The sequence below is a fragment of the Molossus molossus genome, unplaced genomic scaffold, assembly GCF_014108415.1.
Source record: "Molossus molossus isolate mMolMol1 unplaced genomic scaffold, mMolMol1.p scaffold_m16_p_16, whole genome shotgun sequence".
In the NCBI taxonomy this organism is placed as follows: Eukaryota; Metazoa; Chordata; class Mammalia; order Chiroptera; family Molossidae; genus Molossus; species Molossus molossus.
The window spans coordinates 282,422-305,150 of NW_023425351.1; the positions used below are offsets into that span (position 1 = coordinate 282,422).

Sequence of the window (22,729 nt, forward strand, 5' to 3'; positions counted from 1 at the left end):
CGACCTGGAGCCCGCGCCCGGGCGCGAGGGGCGGGGCGAGCGGCGCCCCGGAAGTGACGCAACCCACGGCACCACCCCCGGAGGCGTTGGCCAGACTTGGGCCAGGGTTTTGGCAGCTGGCTGCAACGCAGTTTTGCGGTAAGAATTCTCTTTTCTCCGCCACAGCGCTATTCGTATACAGTCTGAGAAACTCAGACTCTGGTGCCGCGTTTGCCCGGCAGGTTGATGAGAAGGCGACAACTCCCAGGAGGCGCGGAGGCCAACCGAGGTCAGGGCCCCTGCGATGCATCGTGGGACTTGTAGTCTTCGTCAGCCCGGTCGGTTCTGCAGGGTTGTGGGTCGTTTCCAAAACGAGCATGGCTTTAAGGGGTGCCGAGCGATTCTGGGAGTGGGAAGACAGACGCCCCTCGGCAGCCTTTTGATCCCACGTAATTCACAAAGTTTATGGGCAGAGAACTGAAATTCCTCAGTGCTTGTTGGTTTGCTTTATATTTGGGAGCAATTTAATCCAAACGATGCAGCATTAGGCTTGTTAGACGTGCTCATCCGAAGAACTGTAAGGTTTTCGGGACAATCGTTATTTGATAGTCAAACACCAACATGTATTCCAGTCTGCAGGCCTGTTTATCGGTAGAAGTGTGCAGATTGATGTCAGTGTCATCTCATAATTGCCAGGGTTGTAACATTCCCACCACTAGACAGAAGTGGGTAGCTGTTATTTCATAATGGACATAGGAAGATAACCTGGCTTGGGGTACAGTAATGGTTTGGGGTCGATGTTGTTCTTTCAGTGTGAATGAGACCTAACAAGATAATTCTATAGACACAGTAGATAAAATGCGAGGTCGTTTTTGGGCTAGACTTGGCAGCCTTGGCCCAAGGCGACCGTTGTATCAACTTTCAAGAAGTAAAGGTGTACAGATACCACAGGAGGAAGATAACAGTCTAGAAAAGGTCATTGACGTTGTCCAAGAAGAACTTTCTTCATAGAGCATTGTAAGAAGCATACAGGATACACATACTGTATATGTTCTTTATCTTCCAGATTATCTGCTATTAGTAAATGTCTAGATTTCATTTTCGGAAAATGAACTGAACATCTTTTTAAAAATTAAAACTGTTTTTAAAAAATTTTGGTATAATTGAAATAAAACATATTAGTTTCAGGTGTACAACATAATGAATCTATGTTTGTATATATTGCAAAATGATCACAATACATTCGTCACCACACATAGTTACAGGCATTTTTTTTCATGTGATAAGAACTTTTAAGATATACTTCTTTTTAGCAACTTTCAAGTGTGCAATGCAGTATTAACTACAGTCACCATGGTGCACATCACATCTCCAGGACATGTTTACCTTAAACTGGGAGTTGTGCCTTTTGACCTCCTTCACTCATTTTGCTCACCCTCTACACCCGGTCTCTGGCAACCACCAATCTATTCTCTGTTTCCGTGTGCTTAGTGTTTTGTTTTTTAAATTCCACATGTAAGGGAGATCATACACTATTTGTCTTTCTCTGCCTGACTTATTTCACGTAGCATAATGCCCTCAAGGGCCTCTCATACTGTTGCAAATGGCAAGATTACATTCTCTTTAAGGCTGCATAGTATTCCATTGTGCACACAAGCGTGCGTGTGTGTGAGTATGAGTGTGTGGCAATTCCTTTATTCATCCATTGATGGCACATAGGTTGTTTTCATATCTTTTCCATTTATTGGGTATTATAAATAATTCTGCAATGAGTATGGGGGTGCATATATCTTTTCGAAGTTGTGTTTTTCTTTTCTTTGGATAAATATCCAGAATTGGGATTATTGGAACATCTGTAGTTATTTTTTAAGTTTTTTTGAGGAACCTCCCTACTGTTTTTCATTGTGGCCGCACCTATTTATAATCCCACTAACAGTCCACAAACAAGGGTTTCTTTATTATTTCCTTTTTTTTTTAAATTTTTTATTTTATAATAGACATTCTAACAAGGATGAGGAGATATCTTATTGTGGGTTTTTTTTTTTTTTTTTTAATCCTTACCCAAGGATCTTTTCCTATTTATCTTCAGGTAGAGAGGGAGGGAGAGGCAGGGAGACAGAGAGAAACATTGATATAAGAGGGACACATCAACTTGTTGCCTCCTGCATGACCCCGACCAGGGCCAGGGACAAACTGCAACAGAGGTTCTTGGCTGGAATCAAACCCAGGACTCATTGGTCCATGGGCCGATGCTCTACTGCTGAGCCACACCAGCCAGGGCTTACTGTGGTTTTGATTTGCATTTCCCTGATGATTAATGATGTTGAGCATCTTTTCATGCATCTGTATCTTTCTTTGGAAAAATATCTATTCAGGTTCTTCATCTATTTTTTTTTTTTTTGCTATTGAGTTGTATGTATTTTGGATATTAACCCGTTATCAGGTTCATAGTTGCACATCTTTTCCCCATTTAGTAGGTTACCTTTTCACTTGTTGATGATTTCATTTGCTATGCGGTAGATTTTTAGTTTGTTGTAGTCCCACTTGTTTATTTTTTCTATTGTTGCCTTTGCTTTTGAAGTTAGATCCAAAAAATGTTGCCAAGGTCCATGTCAAGGAGCTTACCGCCTGTGTTTTCTTCTAGTTTTATAGTCTCACTTTCAAGTCTTCCACCATTTTGAGTCCATGTTTAGTGTGGTGTAACATAGTAACATTTTGCATGTGGCTGTCCAGATTTTCAACACTGTTTATTGAAAAGGCTATCCTTTCCCCACTGTACGTTCTTAGTTCCTTTGTGGTAAACTAATTGACCTTATAGGTGTGGGTTTATTTCTGGGCCCCTGAACATCTTTAATAATCAAGAGACTATCCCATGGTTGTAAGAGTAAAAGCTACTTTATCACAGACCATATCTAATTGCCAGTCTCCTGTGGACTATGTTACCTAAACTGGTGCCTGTATGCACACAATCAAATTGAATCATATAAATTCTAATTTGTAGAATAACATAAGGTCATTTTTCTGCCCTTTAATTATTTTAATTATATATAAAATATATATACACCTAGCAGGACATTTTAAGCCCACCAAAGTACCATTTTATACAATGAAATACAGATATTGATAACTGGGGGGCAGGAGGTTTTAGGAGAAGGGAAAAGGGTAAAAAAAAGGAGAAAAAAGTATATGCAATAAGCAGACGTCTCCTGAGGTGGTCCCTGGATCCCAACATGTCCCCCTCTCTGGAACTGGTGCCTTTCCAACCAGGCGGGGCCCCTGGGGCCATGTTTGTAGTATGTTACTCTTGTAACACATTTTTTTGGTCATAGATGGTTGTGTCTGAGGAGGACATTTGACCTAAGTTGTGTGCAAAGTGTATTCTCTCCTAGGAATTAAAACTGGAGTGGGGAGTGGGAGAGGCAGGCTGGAAATCACAGGAGCTGAAGTCAGACTAAGGGAATTCTGTGTGAGAGGTTCCATGATGCCCTCTGCTGAGTTCTGGAGCTGATTGGGTCCTTCTCTGTTCTTGACTTTGGCTCAGAGTTCATGAGATACCCTGGTGTTCTGTCAGTGGGTTTGCTTGTTGTTTAAATCGTGCTGGAGTTGGTTCTTTTGCTTATAACCAAAAGCGCAACTAAAATAGCAAGTTGGAATGAGGCAAACAGAATATGAGTTGTAAATGCTGATAAAATGCAACCAATTCCTTGTCGATAATTTATGACTACCATCAAATAAAATAACTTCTCCACTTAGTATTTTGATGTCATTTGATAGATTCCTTGATTTATGCATATTGGTTTCCATAGGCAGTGTTCTGGAATCTTACACTGCAGGGCGTGGCCTTCCCGTGTCCTGCTTGCTCCCTGCTGTGCGATCCTCAGAGGTCAGAGGAGCCTCAGTGCTCTACTCGCAGAGTGGCAGCAGGTGACGGAAGCAGCAAGGAGGCAGCAGGGCAGCCAGCTGCCTTGCGGTGAGCCTGTGGCCTGTGCAGTTTCCCAGCTCTGGGGTGGGAACTAGACAGCCCTTTAGTGGCACAGGGAGGACACTCTTCAGCACGTCTCCTTTGGCCAGTGCTTCCCCGCTCCTCATACTCCGTGAGGGACAGGGTGAGGGCGTGTAGGAACCCTACTGGAGCACGACAAAGAGATGGACTTTCTTCACGGAAGCACACCTGTAACTCAGAACTAAGGGGCTGCAGGGCTCCCCGGCTCCCTTTCAGCGTGGAGCCCGCCGCGGAGAGGGGGCGCTCCGCCGTAATCCCGGGCGGCCCGCCGCGGAGAGGGGGAGCTCCGCCGTAATCCCGGGCGGCCCGCCGCGGAGACGGGGGCGCTCCTCCGTAATCCCGGGCGGCCCGCTGCGGAGAGGGGGAGCCCCGTCGTAATCCCGGGCGGCCCGCTGCGGAGAGGGGGAGCCCCGTCGTAATCCCGGGCGGCCCGCCGCGGAGGGGGAGCCCCGCCGTAATCCCGGGCGGCCCGCTGCGGAGAGGGGGAGCCCCGCCGTAATCCCGGGCGGCCCGCTGCGGAGACGGGGAGCCCCGTCGTAATCCCGGGCGGCCCGCTGCGGAGAGGGGGAGCCCCGCCGTAATCCCGGGCGGCCCGCCGCGGAGGGGGAGCCCCGCCGTAATCCCGGGCGGCCCGCTGCGGAGACGGGGTTCTCCACCGTAATCCCGGGCGGCCCGCTGCGGAGAGGGGGAGCCCCGCCGTAATCCCGGGCGGCCCGCCGCGGAGAGGGGGTTCTCCACCGTAATCCCGGGCGGCCCGCCCTGGAGACGGGGGGCGCTCCGCCGTAATCCCGGGCTGCCCGCCGCGGAGAGGGGGAGCCCCGCCGTAATCCCGGGCTGACGATGCCTCCTTGACTCCCACACAGTGAGCTTCTCCGCATGCTCGGCGAGACAGCCTTCCCTGAGAATTTCTGCACCATTGTGGCCGAATGTTCTTCCGCCTTTTGGGGTGTTTCCCTCGGGCGCACTCTCAACATTTGATGCTTGGGAAATGTCATGGGTTCGATGGGTGAGGAGGGTCTGCCCTGGGCCTGTCAGGGCTGCTAGGAATCTATATGTAGAGGAGGGAACTTGGGCATATCGGACAAAGGCGGAGACTTCAGAGGGGACCTAACAGAGTGGGGGTGTCGTGGGGCCGCAAGGAGACCAGCATGATTGCATTGAAGGTGTTCAGGTGTAACTAGAAATAGAGGAGTTCCTGCCTTTCCTAAGTCCGTCTCATTCTCATCTGACCCCTTCCTGATCCCTCAGAGGGAAGTAGGTCCCCTGCTCTGCGACCACGTGGTATTTGGGTCACGCGTGGTGGCCAGCATCACACTGTGCTGTGAGTACTGTGTTGCAGGCCGAGGGCCAGGCTCTGCTGTTGCACCCCACGTGCCTCCAGGACCTCGTATGGATCCGGGTAAGTCAGGCACTTCGTGCGTGATCCCATAATTGCTATTTGGTTTGTACCTGGCCCACTCTCCTCATGTACATTTCCTGTAAGATCTGTGTAGACGTTTGCATTTTCAACTCCTAGTGTAGAGAATGAAATCCAAGTCCTTTGAGTAAGCCTCTGTGTTCCTTCATGAACTTCTATTTACTTTTATAGCCTATTCCTGCAGATTAATTAATTACTTAACCAATGAACCAGCTGTTTATTGAGTACCTGGCACATGCAGTGACTCTGAAAGTCCAGCCACGTCAGCTCTCTCCCATCCCGAGCCCTTCATTCTCCCTCCTGCTGGCATGTGTGGTCACCTTGGCCTGGAATTTGCTTCTCCTGTCCCGTTTCTGCAGCTCAGCGCTAGGTGACCTTCTCTACAGAAGCTTATCTGAACCCCCACCATGTCCTCACGGTCCCCTCTGCAAGCTTCCCCTGTGGCCGTCCTCCCGCCATTCCTGCTTGTCCTGTGTCCGCCTTCCCAACTGGACCACACGCTCTCTTCCTTCTCCAGTGGCTGCAGGACCTCTGGCCTGCGGTGGGGCTAAGTGGGTGAATACATGAATGAAAGGCGTCACTGCCATTTCCTCATTGGATCAGCTTGGTGGTATAAACACACACACACACACACACACACACACATTCTCTGTAATGGAAGCTCATTCTATGGAACAAAGTGAACTATTCCTGGTTAACTAAAAGGGTTTGTTCATTTACTCAGAGTCATTTGCAAACCACTGGACTAGACAGATGGTTCCCATGGTCCACTTCAGAGCGAATGTTTTGAGCATTTCTGTGTCACCTGAAGCAGACGACCACACATGTACCACGGCCTGGTGAGCAGTGGTTGAGGTCTGTAAAAGGCACAGGCAGGGAGAAATGAACACAAACACACAAAAACAGCTAAACTCCTGAAATTACACAGACCAATGAATCTGGTATTATTGCACACTTAAGTCTTGTCTTAATTAAATTTTCAATATGCTCCCACACCTGGTGTACACACGGAGGAGGAATTCTGTCTTCCGAGGTCCAAGTGCCAAGTTTCAGCATCCCAGTGTGTGAAAGCACCTTCCAAACACTTTTTCAGAGGGGAACATGTAGCCTTGGAAGAAGTAGCAAGTCTTCATTCCATCAGCACCAGGACCCCTGCTCCTCTGGCTGAGTGTGATAACTCAGTGAAGGCCTAAATCATCTGGTTACCTGTGCTCTCTCATTGGGATTGCTTCCAACTTCTTTTCACTTATAATATGCCACAATAATAGTCCTTTCTCATAGGGTTATTGTGAAAAATAAAAAGTGATTATGCTTAAGTGTTTAGTATGGTGCCTGGCAAAATGAACAATAGCTATTATTATTATCTGTGGAGTCCACTAAGTAGTTCAACTACTTTGAAAATATAGACAATATTAATAATAATGTATGCAGGTATTTGTTGAATGAGTGGATAGTAGTTACCTATGAGCAGAAAACTGCTCTACTGCTTTTTGGTGCATTGATTTATTTAACCCTCACAATAATCTCATTATTCAGGTGCTATTATTATAATTGATTCTTTACAGTTGACTCTCTGAGAGGCTGATTAGCTTGTCCTTTTAATACAGAAAGTATTGTTCTCTGGGAGGTCATCTGGGTCAGCAGGGCTGGGGCTCAAGCCCGGCTCTGCTGTCTGCAAAGCGCCTGCTCAGATGTCTGCCCCACGTGCTTCCTCTGCTGATGTGGGTAGAGCCCAGGCCCTCCAGCGCCACACTGGCAGGACAGAGGCTGGAAGTGAAGTCTTCAGACTTAGTCCCAGGGACTCCTGGGTTCCTCACCCCCTTTTAACACTGTAGCCAGCCCAAATGATTTTATTAATTTTTTTTTTTGTCTTCAACTCTTACCGAGCTCTAGTATAATTTATGCATCCTGGTTTGGCTCCTAAAATAATTTGTCATGATAAGCAGATGCTATCCTGTCCCATCCTCAGCTTCGCGGTGGTTATTCTGAGTTGCTCTCTGTATTGGCTCCGATGTCTCGCTCCTTCCATCTTTCTTGCGGAAACACTATAGGACTGGAAGGGTTGGGAGGGAGTTAGGCAGGTGAAGTCCGAAGGAGGGGTGCAGTTGGGAAGGGGCGTGTCCAGGCAGAAAAGGTGTAGATTTTATGCAGAGACTGCTTAACAATGAGAGACAAAGTTAAGGTTTGTGTGAGGAGCCAGACCTTCACACTCATCCCACAAGTATTTGGGGAGTGCCTGCCCGGCATGCCAGTTGCTGTGTGAGCCTACAGGAATTAATTACTAGCAACAACAGTGTGTACACACCCACCCTTCTCATGGCATTCCCATTCTGGTGGAAGTTTATGCAGGGACAGGCTATAAACATAAAAATACATTTTCAGAGTTGAGCGAGGTTCATGTTCTTTGAAGACAGAGAAATGGAGTCATGTGAGCCGAGGGATTGGACCCATGGAAGCTCAGGCAGCCATGTACTCGTGACCTGGCTAGAGGTCTCCCAGTGAACGTCTAAAAGACCACAGCTTTGCAGAACCCGGGAGGCAGAGCGTTCCGGGCAGTGGCCTCATGTGTTCTGCAGGAGGAAAAAGGAAGCTAGTTAGCAGCACGTGCCCACTTCCTTCTGAGAGCTCCCATTCCAGGAGCTCCCACGCAGGTGTTTCTGTAATTACGTGTGGGCCATGCCTCTGGCGCACTGGGTTTAACACGAATACCCGACCTTGCTGGTTTCAAGCTCCTGCTTCATTCTGAGGAATTGTAGTCTCTTGCAGATTTTCTTTTTCTTGTGTATTCTTAGAGTCCCTGAGGGACATCTGTGCTCCAGGGGACCTGGTCTTGTCCTGGCTCCTGTCACTGCTGCATGGCCTGCAGTCACCGCCTGGGCCATAGCTGTGCACCAGCCCTGCCACTCAGAGATGAGACCTCCAGGTCTCCTGACTCAAACTCCTGCACCGTGGGTGCAAGCCGGAGGCCATCCAGGGCCCCTCCTTACGCTGAACCGGACTGGCAGCGCTGCAGGCTGCTGCCCATTGAAATTGAGAGTGCCCTTGCTCCCCGTCCATCCTGCCGTCCCAGGCTCGCCAGTCCTCCCCTGAGCAGCACCGTGGCGGTGGAGCTGGCAGGGCTTCCCACATCACTCTGCCAGCTCCCGACTGGTGCCAGCCTCCTGAACCTCTCTGTGTCTCAGGAGTTCCTGCCCCATGAGTCTTGGTGAGAGGTCAGAGCCCACTTCCCACTGTAAAATTCCAAATCGCCATATATTTGCCTCGTCAGCCTGCCTGCAGCCTGGGTCTAGATACATGTCCCTGTGAGCCCTTCTCCGTGCCTGCGTGACGGTGGTCCAGGTTCAGGCTCTGAGGCTCAGAGGCAGTAGTGGCCACGTGACTGTTTTATGCTTTGGCTTTAGGCCTTGTTCCTGACCTCACTGTCCCCAGGCTTCTCAGTACAAATCTGGATGCTGTTAGGAAGAATGGGGCATGAATGCCGAAAACCAGTCAGCACTGTCCTCTGTAAGAAAGTCAGTGACATGGGAGAGGGGAGGTGACCATGCTGGGGACACATGCACACCCTGGGTAAGGGGCAGGACTTGGACGGTGCCCCAGTTCCCAGGTAGCAGTGGACAGCTGTCAGAGAGAGGTTGTGATGATTTCAAAGGTCCTTTGTCAAGAGGATCAGCCTGTGCTTCCGCTGGGGTCTGCTCCACTCGGCGGTGGTGAGGAGGGTGGTGTCTGGTGCAGACGGGGAAGTGGGTCTCCTCCAGCCACCCCAGGGAGAGGCACCAGCTCCACTGTGGCTGCTTGGTGAGAAGCACCTACTGCGGACAGCAGTCCAGCTGGGGGGACGATCCGGGCCACCCCAGTCCTAGCAGTGAGGAGACATACCTGGTGGGACAGAAGAGGAAGGGGCAGACCGCTCGGGCCCATTTCCAGTCTCTGGGGGGAGGTTCCTCCTGGAATGTCCACCAGCACCGCACAGGCCACACTTCTGTCCACCTTGATGCTCCCTTCCCCTGTCGCTGCTGGTTGGTGATGGCATTCCTACTACCAGGTCAAGCAGAAAACTTGAGAATTGTCTCACATTTTTTCTTCTCCATTCCTGATGCCCTGTCAGAAACAGTCTCTGCCACTTGTTTCATAATACATTTCAAGTTTCCCATCCTCACTACAAATGCCTCCACCCGGATTTCCCTGGACCAATACAGTGAGCACCAGATCAGTGTTCTTGACGCCAGACATTCATTCCCCACTTTGCTACTGGAGTGGGCTTCCGGAACACAGATCTGCATACATTGTAACAACCTGCCAGAATCCTTGCTTCTTGCTCAGCACTTACGAGCTGCAATGTTTTTTGCTACCCTGGCAGCCAAGAGCTTTGTGCCCGGCCCCGCCTGCCACTCCAGCCTCATCATTCCCAGTTTTCTTTATCTCTGTCTTTAGTGCCCTTGTCCTATCTGTGAAATGCTTGCTATCCTTGGTCCAAGCTGCTGCTTCTCTGTCCTTTGAAAGATTTCATTCATAAGGCCACATTTTAAATCCTTCCTTGGTGTTTTGTAACTTTCCCGAGCTGCGTTGGCGTTTCTTCGTTGGCCTCTGTTTGTCCATAGTATACACCTTGGCCTTTATCACACTGTGTTGAGATTGTTTCCGTGTTTGTCTCCCCTTCATTCAGTCTGCCCACCTTTTTTGAGTCCCTTGTGTGAATGAAGCTGATTCCAAGTGCTGGCCATTTGACAATAAATACCCTGTGCGCACTGACCTCAGTCAGCAGTTAAGTAGAGATCGGCATTTAAATCAATGAGTGGGAACACGTTCTTGACCCTGGGATGGATCTCTCAACAAACAGGTCCCTGATCAGCAGTGAGGAGAGAGAGGTATTGTGCTTGGAGTTGTGGGTTAAATGTCAGGTTCTCTGCTAGTCACTTTATGTGTTACCTCGTTTATTCTCACCAACAACAGATATTTATTGAGCACTTACGGTTGCCACACAATGAACCGAGAAGTAGAGTGGCAATCAAAGCAGAATTAGCTACTGCTCTCATGGCATTCTCGGCGGGGTTGGAGGGAGACTGGGCGCACACAGGGAGAGCACGGAGAGTGAGCGCCGGGGTGGGGTGACTTAGCGGCTGTTCACACACAGGAGGCTGCCAACCCAGGCCCCGCGGGGGTTCTTCAGTGACGACTTTCTGGAGGAAATGACATCTAAGTTCAGACTGAAGGATGATTAAAAGTTAGGCAGGTGAAGGGAATGGGGACTGAAAGTGGGGGTTGGGGAGGTGTTCCAGGCAACACAGCATTTTCTCAGGTGGAGGTGAAAACCAGCACTGCAGAGTCCAGTGTATTTGGGGCCACAAATGTATGGCTGTGCGAGTTTCCATACAGCCTTGACTTTAAATGCAGGGGTCGGTCTTGCTGTGAGGTCTTCTGCATGATCTAGTGAGGAGCTGATTTTTGTTTGAAATAAGGAAAGCTACTGAGAGGGAGCAGAGACTGGCTTCTTCAGTAAGTTTTGGATGTGCTTTCCCTTTGAGGAAATGGGGTCTCAGAGCCGGGCCGGCAGGGTTCTCTGGCCAAGTAGACCATTCTATAACGGGTCGCCGTGGCTATTGGGCTGCAGTGAAAATGGGGGACCAGGAGCGTACTCAACGGGCATGGGGAAAGAGCAGGTGCTTACCCGCTGCTCGGACTAGAAGTCTCGGGGAAGGACAGTGTGTGACAGGACCACTTAGGTAGCTCTCTGTGAAGCCCGAGTGGTAAGCCTGTGCCCCCTCTTTGATACCTGCGCGGCCAAGCCCTGCCCTGCCCTTCAGGCCCAAGGCTCCCGTTTCTGTGGCTGCAACACCATGTCGAGACTGGACTCTGGAGCCCTGGGAACTCTCTGGATTTCAGAAGGACGTGTAAGAAAAGACATAGGAAAGGTTTGTAGAGCAAATACCACAAAGTGGAGACGTGGATGGAGCAGAGGAAGAGAAGGAAGGCCAGATTCCAGAGGGTCGTGAAAGCAAGGTTGAGGAGCTTAGAAATTTACCACTGGGAATGGGCAGTGGGCAGACAGGGAAAAGAACTCAGGATCAGATTTGCACTTCAGACAGATTACTCAGGCTCTGATATCCAGAATAAACAGGCCAGAGGGAAGGTGATGATTTGCTAGGGTATGGAGCAATCCTTCGAGGGCGCGTATGACCCCGCTTTTCTGTAGATCACACTGTCAGTGTCTATCAAGCTGAATCACTCTTAGGAGGAGCCCAGGTCTTCCTTCCTATGGGTGACATTGTGTGTTCTTGTTATCTATGGTGGAGGATTGACCGTGACAGGACTAAGGACTTAAAGCAGTGACGTTTACTTGTTCATGCGTCGGCAGTATGAGCAGGACTTCGAGAGAAGCTCAGCTCTGCCCTGCTGAGTGTCGCCAGGGCGGGGGGAAGGAAGGTGGGCCTGGAACATCCGTGGCTCCATCACACGCGGGTCTGCCCGCCGCTGCGTACTCTTGCCTGGAACCTTAGTTTGGGCTATTGGCCAGACCCCTCTGCAGGGCCTGCCTTGTGTCCTGTTCCTTATTTTCTCACATCGTGGTGACTGGGTCCCAAGGCTGAGTGTCGTAAGAAAGAGAGGGCTGTCATGTCCCTAAAAGCTAGCCTTGGAAGTCGCCGCACCCTGCCTTTCAGAGATGCCTCATGAAGGTAAGCTCATACCTGAAGAAAAGCAGTTGGACTCCACCTTTTTATTTATTCATTTTCAATCGTTACCCGAGGACATGTTTATTGATTTTAGAGAGAGAAGAAGGGAGAGAGAGAGAGCAACATCAGTGTGAGAGAGAAGCATTGATTGGTTGCTTCCTGTACACACCCCAACCAGGGATCAAACCCGCAGCCTTTCTGGTGCATGAGCCTGGCCAGAGCCAGCTTCCACCTTGTGACGGGAGAGGTGTCAAGGCCTTCGCTGATGTGCCCGGTGCCTCACAATAACAGCAGACACTTGCCAAGCAGTTACATAGCAGGTCCTGTAGTTGACACCTACATTGTTTTGTTTGATCCTCATGACAACCTGTGTTATTACACCCTCTTCACATGAGAGAAGATCTAGGCCCATTAAGTCAAGTGTTTGACCTAAGATGACACAGGAAGGGGCGGAGCCAGCACCAGAACCTGGAATATCGCCCCCTCACCCCCCGGGTCTGTGCTCTTAAGTGCTCAGCTGTGTTGTCTGCTGCAGAGTCTGGAACACAGCTGGGCCAATACATTTTTGCAGAATGAATGAATGATCTGCTTTTCGGCATTCCCCACAAGTGCTAGTAAAGACATTCCTTAAGGGAATGGTACAGATGGTTTCATAGCCCACCCGTCAACACGGGTGGGGACATACCTCTGTGCAAGTGAAAAGGGGCAGTCATGGATTCCAAGGGAGCTGCCTTCCAGGTGGGAGGGGCCGTCGGGGACCACATTCCCCTGCAGTTACATAGATGTGCTACAGTGGCAGCTTCTCTCCCCTCCCCCCCCCCCCCGCCTTCACACACACACACACACACACACACACACACACTCACGCACATTGAGGTGTATATATTCTATTGTGCTTATGTTTTTTTTCCCTCCCCAATAGTATCTCAATAGTATTTACTTTTGCTTTAAAAAAAACACAGAAGAGATACTATATTTTCTATGGAAAGTGTTTTCTTCCAGCGCTTCTTACATGACACACAGTTTGGAATCTAGGAAGAGCCACCTTGTGGCAAAATTTAGCATTTCACAGGTATACATAAGTTCTAAAGAAAAAACTTAAAGCAGTTCTACAAGAAATCCATTGGACAGCAAAATAAAAGATACTGATACTATGTATGCCACTTAATATGGTTTCTGAGGTATATAGTTTGATTATAACATTAGCAAATATTAATCAGAGATATTTCTTGAGAATTCCAGTAGTGTAGAATAAAATATGCAAAAGATATTACATACAGTAGTATCTATATTTAAAATGCTTATTTCAAGGTCCCACTGGTCTCCTGGTACACCCAGTTTCACACTAATTTGAACCTTAAAAGTGAAATGTAAAAGTATATTCAATTAGATTTTTCTTGATATTCAATCGCAGTTAAATTTCATTATGTATTTTATTATATATTTAATACAGCTTAAATTTTATATATTTTAATAGATTTACATACAATTAGTTGTAGTCAAGTATCAGCGATTGAGAATCCTCAGTTTTCTTTCTGGTGTAATTATCGTACTGAGGCCTTTGCAGTTTCTTGTGTTTCTCCCTCATGGCTTGCAAGTGGCTGAATTCTCCTTCCCGCTGACCCCGCGTTTTCATGTCTTTCATAAAATCTCCATCTCTCGACTGTGGTGGTAAATTTGCAAGTCTTAACAAGTCCTCATAAAGTCTGCTGAGGTCTGAGCGCCCCCCCCACTGTGGGAGCACCCCCTTTCTCCTCCCTCCCCAGGCACTTTGAACACTTCCTGGGAGCTGAGACCTGAACTCAGTATCTAACTCTGTCCTTCATTCCGGTGGTTGTGGGGTCCCGCAGGTGGTGATGGGGTGCGTGTGGTGTGGACATGGAGCAGGGAGGTCCGGAATCTGGATATCATGGTGGGTTGGAAGGAGAGAGAGAAACACAGGCCCGCTTCTCCCCACCCATGCATCCCTCCCTCTCCCTCTGGGTTCTGCTCCCTCCCCATTTCACACGTTTCTCCCTCTCAGACCTCCAGGGGTGTACGGCTTTGGATTGGGCTCCTTTTGCCTGTGCCTCTGGGACTCCCTGGGTTGCCCAGTCTTCAGTTCCAAACCTGGGACACGTGAGATGAAAAGAAAACAGGACTCTCATGACCACCTGGTCCCGTGGATCTCTGTACCCCCCTCTGGTTGGCCTTCTCCCCACTTTTCAGCATCGTCTCCAGGGTTTTTAGTTGCACTTTGTGGGGGAAGTAGGGGAATGTAGATGTACTTTGTTTTTCGTGGGAGCAGAAGTCTTACATAACTTATTTTTTAAATTTGCTTTTTATACATCATTTATGCTAGTCTGTGAAAAGCAGATTCGGAAGGAGCTGGGAGACGAGTTAAGAGTTGTTCCCACCCCTCCGTGAAGGGATGATGTTGGCCTGCACGCAGGTGAGGGTGGTGGATGTGGAGCGGAGCTTATGTTTCTGCTACAGAATGATGCGATTGTGGAGGCTGTTTACTTATTCACTGTTCCCCGTTTCATCCAGAGTGTGTTAATGGGGTGCATACCAGGTGCTGGAGCCTGATCTAGGCACTGGCCAAAGAATGGGGCGCATTAACATTGTTCCCGGCTCTGTGGGACTTACTGCCTGACTTGGAAAGATACATCACGAACAAGCACAAAAACCCGAAGCCCAGCTGCCGCGCAGGCAGAGCTGTGCAGGGGTCACGCGTGGTCTGAAGAGAATTGGAGAAGATGACGATGGAGCTGAGATGAGAACAGTGAGGGCCAGGCAGGTGCAGATCTGGCTTAGGTGGCAGACGAAAGTATGGCAACTGGGTCAGATTAGAGGGTGTAAGAAGCAGTTTGATGATCAGATCAAGATGATGTGAGGCCTGAACTTCGGTGAGGATTGAGGGCATAGGGCTGCGTGAGGAGGTGGGGTCCTGCTTGCTCTTGGGCTGGCGACATGGGTGCCCCAGGCAGTAGGAGTGTTTGCAGCTTCCTCGGGCAGCCAAACTGTGAGGGTTGGGGGGGGGGCAGGGCTCATCCACGATCACGGGGATTCAGTCCTGAGGGGCCACAGGCAGCAGGCATGGAGCTCAGGGAAGGTTGTCTAATCCTTTCCATCTGCTCTGAATCTGTTTTCACCAGAATCACATTCTAATTGCCTTGTTTAGTGGGTATTTATTAAGTGTATGTGAACAGCAGTCTGTGCGCTGTGATAACTGTGCCCAGATGGCAGCGCCACGGTTGTCGGCTGCCCGTGGCTGCGGAGAAGGCGGGGCGGACTGGCTGCACTGCCGTGGCTGCCGCTGTGCCGTGGCTGCCGCTGTGCCGTGGCGGCCATGCCGAGAGGACAGTGTACGTCCCCGGAGAACACACCTGCGAACTGAAGACACGCCAGCCTGCAACATGATTGTTTTAAATTTTGACTACTTTAAAACACACTTCTATGTAAGCAAAATAGTAAGGATTTTTTGGAAGAAGAAAGAACTAAAAAAAAAAAAAGCCGGAAAAAGGACGTTCATGTGTTCTCCCCGCCGTTAGAGAGTAAGTCTTCAAGGTAGAGATTGTGTAGAATATGCCATTGGGTTATTCGTACCTACACAGCACCTGCTCGTACAGGTACCAAGTACAGGTGTGTCCCATGAACGAACAAATGAACAAATGTATGAATGAATGAATGAATGAATGAACAGCAAAATGAAATGTTTACGCTGATGCTCTGAATACCAATTAGCAGATTGCTGATCACACAAGTGCTCATTTCCAATAATGAATGTGTGTGTGTGTGATATTGTACAAGTGTACCTGTTGCCCTACGTGACACAGAAATATCAGAAGGCAGATTCATCACGGAAGAGTGTTGTCTACTTTGTCCAGTCCTGACTGGTCCATCCACTCCCTTCTTCTCTGTTAGCTCCTGCCCTCGGAGTTGAAGTTCCCAAAGGATTAGGGATTTTAAACTGCTTGCTGCACAGCACCCAGTTTCCCATCCTGAAGGCTTGGTTAGTTCTGGAATATCTGTCGGGGTGCAGTTTCAGAGTAGGGCTTGACTTTTCCGCCGGGGTGGAGCAGAGGTGAGTCTGGGAGGGACTGGCCCGGTAACAGCAATTTCTATTTCGTATCTTCAGGGTGCCTGGCATTGTACTAGATGCTTCATACTGTCCCATTTAATTTTCAAAACAACCTTCCAAATACTGTTCTTGCTCTTTTTCTCCAGATGGACATTGAGTGTTCCAGCTCTGTGTCTTTACATCAAAACAACCATGTCTGCCGACGGACCAGAAGTTCAGACTGGGACGGCGTGTCTCTGCCCATACGTTGCGGCCCCCGTGGGAAGACAGGAGGGCTGGGAAGACCCGTGGCTCACAGGTGCAGTGGTTGATGTCAGGAATGCTGAGGACCTCTGTGTGACCTTCCCACATAGGTGGTGCTTCTGAACAGCGTGGCCGATGGAACTCCGGTGAGTGGAGAGAGAGAGTGAGATACAACTTTTATGACTTTTGGAAAATAACATTTGAGCACACACAGCCTCAGAGAGGTTAAATAACTCTCCCAGTCGAATAGCTAGAAAGTGGAGCAACCCTCACAGATGAGCAGATTGATTTGTCCTACTTTTTGTGCTTGACCCTTGATCACCCTGTGCAGCAGTATTCCAGCATCAGGACAATCTCAAAAGAACTATTGTGAATAACTAAGCAAAGAAAGTTACATAAACTGAAATTCAGAGTTTTGAATCTCACAGAAGGCCTCAGGTTTTCAGATTTGCAGGTCACTGAGAATAGTTTGTATCTTTTTTCTTTTTTAACCTTTCTTATGTCACCTATTCACTTTTTACCTTAAATTATGTCATTTGTGCACATATAACTCACCACCTCTTCTGGTGCTCAGAATGGTTGCTTGTCTTGTTCAGGGCAGGATTTTGTCTGACTGAACTCAGACGAGGCCTGAGCAGCTGACTGACGGCAAACCTGCATACGTGTCCGTCAGGTGAAGATGTGGGTTCATGCCAGCAGAAAGTGACAGGGCAGTATCACGTTGTCATTGCTGACCTGCTCTGGGGTACTCGGATTGCAGGTATTGTGAGGACCAGGGTAGGTATCAAGTGAAAGCACTTTAAAGTGGCAAATTCAGATGTGATTGTGATGAGTGTGGGAGTGGCGGGTTCAGTCCTGGTCTCTGGTGGATTGAGGAAGGCCTGGAGACATTCCACTCCTGGTCTTTGACCTGTGGCATAGACTGGTTATGTAGGAATAAGATAAGTCAAGATCACAAGATGAAATTAGATATAGCATTGGAGAGTTTGGAGATCTCTTTCTCAGTATGACTATCTATCTATCTATCCATCCACTTATATCTATCTGTAATTTTAACATAACTCCTAAGATCACGTTAGTTTTTTGTTTTTTTTTTTTTTTATCCTCACCCGAGGATATTTTTCCATTTTTTGTACAGATAGAGTGGGAGGGAGAGAGAGGAAGGGAGAGAGAGAGAGAAACATCGACGTGAAGGGACACATCGAGTGGCTGCCACCCGCACGACCAACCAGGGCCGGGGACAAACTGCAACCGAAGTACGTGCCCTTAGCGGGAACCGAACCCGGGTCTCTCTGTACCGCAGGCCGACGCTCTAACCGCTGAGCCAAACTGGCCAGGGCTCACGTTAGTTTTAATATTGTTTTGCTTGTACTCAAAAACATATCTTAGAGATCCCTTCATGTAAGTGCATGTGGATTTATCAGGCTTACCTCACTGAAAAAGTTCTGTGGTGCCCACACTGCATTATATTGAGATAATTTCTTATACGTGGACATTAGTTGATCCTGCTTTTTCATTGTAATGGAGATTGTAGATAATGTTGCAATGACGTACCCGTGCATAGCAAGAATTTCTGTAGGATGGATTCCTGAAAGAGAGTTATGGGGAAAAGGGAATGCTTTTTGGTTTGTTTGTTTAAAATTTTGATGGCAGCCTGGCATATTACTCTCTCAAATGGCTGTGTAGACATACGCCTGCCGATACTTGCCTGCATCTGTCCATACCGACTTTGATGTGGTTGAGCTCGGGGGATGGTAGCTCCATAGAGTAAAGAATCCTCCTGAGAATAAAGGAAGGGTTTTGAATTGACATCTAGTTTGAAATTCTTACTCAGCCACTAACTAGCTGTGTGGTCCTGGGTAAAGGACTGGTCCAGCCTCAGTGTCTTCATCCATGAAACACAAGCAATGCAAACAACCTTTCTGGACTGTCGAAAAGAGTGAAATGAGATAGCTACGTATGTAAAGTGCTTGGTGAAATTCTTGGAACTAAGAATTATTGTTAAATTCTTTTTATTGTTAATTTTTTTCCTTTCCTTCATCAAATTTTTATTTAACTATATTACCTCAAAATACAACCTTTCTGCCTTTTATTACAGAGTGTAGCTTGATAACTACGTTTTCAGAAGAATGGCATTTCTTCTGAAATTATAGCTTAACTTTAAAAAATATATATTTGGAAGAATGCATTTCTATGTTGCTGACTTCAAAAATCCACATATTGGACATTATAGTTTAAGGAACTTCCTTTTAATTGCTCTCTTGACCATGTAATAACAATCATTTTTCTCGATACATTTGCATCTCACAAAACATGATCTACCAGTGCGATCGCGTGGTGGTCCTGGAGGAAAGCTGTCTTTCCTGTTCATGGCAGATGCACTACCTTCAGGAAGTTCTTAAAAAGCTGGACTTTCTACCCCTTTAATGTAAAACATTCCCAAGAAAAAGATAAAGGACAACATTAAAATTTTACAATATACTATAACCCTTGATTGTGTTTCTGGAAGCTGTTTGGGCTGAATAAAATTATTTGGTTTGTAATGAGTTTTAGAAGAAATGAAGAGAATGGAGGCATTGGAAAATAAAGTGTCTCTTAATTGAAAAGAGACTATGATTGTTTCTTTCCAATCTGAATCAAATTATGACTGGTTTCAAGCAATTGGATGGGGGAATTATTCTCTGGAAATAATGACTTCATTCTATAACCTAAGAAACATAAGTTAATAAGAAAAAGAACCCATTAGGTGTCTTTCTGCTGACATAAATGATTTGAAAGTGAAAATGTTTTTATTGTTGTTCATCTGTAGAATTCATTTTTTTCTCAAAATAGTGTATAAGCATTGAAGACAGGTGTCTTACTGTTTTCTGGAGTGTTCATCAGGGCCACTGTGAGCTATAGACTAACTAGGCAAAGGGAATGAAACTCTACATATGATATAAAATATATATATTAGGGTAAACAGAATGTTTGTGATTTTAATTTATTTACTTGTATAGAAGTTTCAGGAAATTACTTTTTGATATACTATTTGAGATGAATATAATATACATTTGCAAGATTAGTTTGCATTTTCAGAACATGCACACAGACATGCACAGCCTCAGCACACTGACACGGGTGCCCCAGTGCTGACGCTTACCAAGGAAACAGTGCACACGTTTCCTCAGGGGCTAGGAAAAGGAACACATTCAAGTATGTATTTTATATTATTTAGGGAAAATAATCTCCCCGAATTTCAATACTCACTGGATCTTTAATAATGTGAAATACTATCTAATTTTAAGCTCAAGAACAAATGCTAATTGTCCAGATCTGGATGTTAGAAATCATTACGAAAACCTTCAGTCATTTCCGTTGCCCATTTACTGGTACATGGGCCATGGAAACCATCACTCAGGCAAAGCCCTTGAACTCTCAGAGGCTCGTCTGGGGCTGCCACCTTTCGGAAGCTGGGAAATGTGGTAAAATAACATAATGCTCATCTGTCTGTCTGTGTAGCTGTCTGTCTGTGTAGTTAGCACCCATCTGTCCGTCTGTCTCTCGTCACTTCACCGATGGTATGTACACTGTTTAAGTTACATTTCTTTCTCATTTTTTATCTTATTATTTTTATCTTCACCTGAGGACTTTTTTGCATTTATCTTCAGATAGAGCGGGAGGGAAAGAGGGGGGAGGAGAGAGAGAGAAGCATCGATGTGAGAGAGAGACATTGACTGGCTGCCACCCACACGACCCCAACAAGGGCCGGGGACAAACTGCAACTGAGATACGTGCCCTTAGCGGGAACTGAACCTGGGATGCCCTGGCACGGGCCGATGCTCTAACTGCTGAGCCAAATAGCCAGGGCTCTTTCTCATTTTTTAGATAACGTTCAGTAGGTGGACTTTTGAGCTGGAGGCTCTGGGATCACAAGTCCACGGACATCACTTTGTCTGATTGCTCTTGGATAGTTGTGACTGTTGGAAAATGTTTTCTTGTTTTGAGCTGAAACTTAACCACCTTTCCTGACGTGTGCCAGGCGCATTCTCTCCTGATCTCACTTGATGGCCTCCCTGTCTTGTTTCCCTTCATTGTCCGCTCATTCCTCTCGTCGGCCTCCACGCCCGGCTTCGGGTTCTCAGACAGCGGCCCCTGAACGAGGAATGCTGTCTGTACAGTATGTGTCTGGATCCCCCTCCCTGGTTACTTTCTTATTCTGAATTCTGAATATTAACCTGATTTTCAATAAATCTTAGTGGCAAGCACTTCTTAAAGATGTCACCAACGTGCAGAGTAAGGGAAACACATGAAATAAATTTGAGATTATAAACCGGTGTGATGAAAACAGCCTCATGAATCTAACTCTGATTTCTTCTGTATGCTCCACTCATAGACACATCTTCTGAAACATACCCTGCTCAAGTGAACATCTGAGAACCCATTGGTGTCTGCGCCACTGGGGGTACAGGGGCCCTTGATCCATCTCACCAGCGGGGCCTCTCGTCCCCGGGGCGACGCTCCATCCGCTGAGCCACACTGGATGGGCAGAATGAATACCCTTGACACTTGGTAATCAATGGGGCAACCGGCATGCATTGGGGGTGACCTGGGTAGTGGACAGATGGCCGCCCCATGACCAGTGGAGCCCTAAGTTTCAAAGCTGCTATTGACACATCAAAGCAAACTCTGCATTTATATGCAGATCGTGTGCAGATCTCCCCACAGCTTCACTGCTGAGCAACTAGGCTCATTGAGATGAACCTCAGCCACCCCCATAAACACTGGGGTCACCCTGAATAAACACTGCGTTGAGGCAGCAGAGAAAGACACGTAGCTCAGAGGGGAGACGTTGCTGAAGGGTAAAGGAGACTAGACCCGAGATGTGTCTCGAAGGGAGGTGACTGAATGAAGAGGAAGACAGAGGGCTGCTCTAACCACTGAGCATACTGGCCAGGGCCGCACAGTCCTTTCTTAATGGTCCCGAATACCACTAAGAACACTGATTCTTGCTTAGGCTTTACTGATGCAAAGAAGAGGCTTTAAGTCACAGAAACCCTCACAACCACTGCCTGACCTGTGCTCACACCGATGGGCACTGTTAGGCTTGTTCTTGGCCTTGATTTCAGCCTGTGTCCTCCGACTACGGGTGACCCAAACCCCCCCGCTTGAACTCTCCAGGATTCTCAGGCATGTTTATGCATCCAATGTACCTGCCCAGAAAGAGACAAGTGCTTTAAAAAAAGCAAACATCAGGCCTAAAATGGAGTCACTTAGGCTAAGCCCCGTGTTAGCAAACCAGACTCAGTACTGAACCTTCTCTCCCGAGAAGGTCGCCTTTAACCAGTCAGTCTGGAATCACTGGTCAACCTCGTGAGGTGATCTGCTGGACAGACCTGCCTGCCCCAAAGGCAGTGTCTAGCCTTGTCTGACTCTCTGCCGATGGAAGTCTTCCGTGTTCGTGCAGCTCCTTTGTTTGCTGGGTGGGATGCTGTTCTGTTCACGAGTCACTGAATAAAGCCAGTAGGCCTCTGGACTTACTCAGTTAAATGTTGTCTTTTAGCACAAGTTTCCTCCATACCCACGTTTCTCACCGCCCACCCTCTGGTTTAGCCTCCATCGGGGTGATCGACAAACGGAGCACTTCCCTCTGGGGGAAGTCTACCCAGTTCTCAAGGGTCTGGGCTGGTTCTAGTCTCTCGTTCAGATGACCGTAATAGCCAGACACTGCACGGTTCTCACAAACGGGAATATTTGGCTGTTTTCATCCTCACCTGTCACATGTAGTACCTGCCACCTTGGTGCTTGTATTTCATCCATGTGGGTGTGCGCCTTGGGAGCAGGTGTCTCCTCTGCCTGGCGAAGTTCCTGGCACAGGGACGGTGCAGTGAACGTCTGTGGTGACCAATGTGAGGTGACTAGTGATTCAGGACACCCCTAAACTATGAAAACCCGCTCCTTCCTCAATGTTGCTTCCTGCTCGGGTGGTCATTCTCATGTAGAAGAACTTCCCTCGGATCTCGGGTCCTCAGGGCGGAGCTGTGCCCCTGGTGCACGTCACCCAGCTTCCCTCCAGGGACATGTTCGCCGCACGCTCCTGGCGCCGCCCTCCGCCCGCGTGGACGTCCGTGGAGGAGGTGTGTTGGAGGTGAAGCCCACAGGAGACGTGTCACAGTCCTGGGAGCAGTGCGGGCCCGTGGTCACAGTGCTAGGAAATGTCCCACAGCGTCACCCTGCTCTGAGCAGGTCTGTCGGTGGGAGGAATGTCAGTGGCCTGCTCCGAATCGAGCAACTCCTCAATTTAGTCCGGAAACATTCCTCTCGAATACGAGTCTCCTCCCTCCAGCTCTGTCGGTTTGCACATGCTGATGTGCCTT

General features: G+C 48.0%; 1 long non-coding RNA gene across 2 annotated transcripts; it reads left to right on the top strand.

Moving 5' to 3' along the window:
* The first annotated feature begins 95 nt into the window (after positions 1–95).
* Positions 96–20,918, top strand: LOC118631576. Of its 2 annotated transcripts, XR_004959862.1 has the most exons (4): positions 96–138; positions 16,277–16,519; positions 16,970–17,150; positions 20,749–20,918. It is a non-coding gene; the product is annotated as an uncharacterized LOC118631576 (long non-coding RNA). The 2 variants fall into 2 exon arrangements; XR_004959863.1 differs by lacking the exon at positions 16,970–17,150.
* The last annotated feature ends 1,811 nt before the right edge of the window (positions 20,919–22,729 follow it).